The sequence below is a fragment of the Alligator sinensis genome, unplaced genomic scaffold (assembly GCF_000455745.1).
Source record: "Alligator sinensis unplaced genomic scaffold, ASM45574v1 scaffold1683_1, whole genome shotgun sequence".
Classification (NCBI taxonomy): domain Eukaryota; kingdom Metazoa; phylum Chordata; order Crocodylia; family Alligatoridae; genus Alligator; species Alligator sinensis.
In genome coordinates, this window is record NW_005843709.1 from 23979 (window position 1) to 25177 (window position 1199).

Consider the following 1199-nt stretch of genomic DNA (forward strand, 5'->3'; position numbering starts at 1 on the left):
TTTCCCAGGGTATTCAGCAAGGATTCTGTCGCTCTCTTTCCCATTTGCACATCGGGACTTGCTATTAATAAATCATCAACATACTGCAACAACGCCACCTCAGGGTGTCTCCCTTTCCAATGCTCCAGGTCTTTTTGCAATGCTGTTCCAAAGATATGGGGGGATGAGACAAATCCCTGGGGTAACACTGTCCATAACAATTGAGTCTTATGATACGTATCTGGGTCCTCCCATTCAAAGGCAAACAATTTCTGACTGTCTTCGTGTAGCGGAATAGAGAAGAAAGCATCTTTCAGATCTAATACTGAGAAAACCTTGGCATCTGCTGGAACTTGGGTCAGAATGGTGTCGGGATTTGGAACCATAGTATGATCCACTAAAAACTTTTTGTTGACAGCTCTCAGGTCTTGCACCAACCTAAAGGAAGTGCCATCTGTCTTGGGCACCCCCAAAATTGGGGTGTTAAAGGGGGATGATCCCTCTATTAACCACCCATACTGCTTGAATTTTTCAATCAGCGGCTTCAAACCCGTGCAGGTGGCTTTCTTCAGAGGATACTGTCTCACACACACAGGACCCTCTCCTTCCTTCAGGGGAATCTTGACTGGAGTAATGTATTTTGCCCGGGCAGGAGTCCCATCCGCCCACACACATGGATCAATATTTTTTAAAATCTCAATTCCTTTGGCTTCTGACACAGTCTCGGCTCCTCGGAGGGCCATTTGGTAGTTCGAGCCCTGTTTTACCGGCAGCCGCACAACAACTTGATCCTCACGGAAGAAAATTTCAGCTTGTAGTTTTGTTAGTAAGTCCCATCCCAGGAGTGCTACGGGACAAGCGGGGGAAACTATAAAAGCATGTTCCAACGTGTCATTTCCAATTTTTGTGAGGAGAGGCTTACTCACAGGTAATTTAATTCGCCTTCCTTCAATGCCTTCTACACTTACATGTTTTCCGAGGGGCTTTACGGGAATCATAGAAAAAGTGGCTCTAGTATCCACTAGAGCCTCATAGTTTCTGTCACCGACCCTTATTCTCACCATGGGATCTTTCTGGGCATGGGCCCGCAGGGTGGTGGTTTCAGATCCCAGTCTCCTTCAGCTTGAATCTTCCCCCGAGGAGTCCACCCGCATCTGGCGGCCCCCCCGCTGACTTTCCTTTTGTTTGTCTTTCAGCTTAGGGCAATCCCTCTTCCAGTG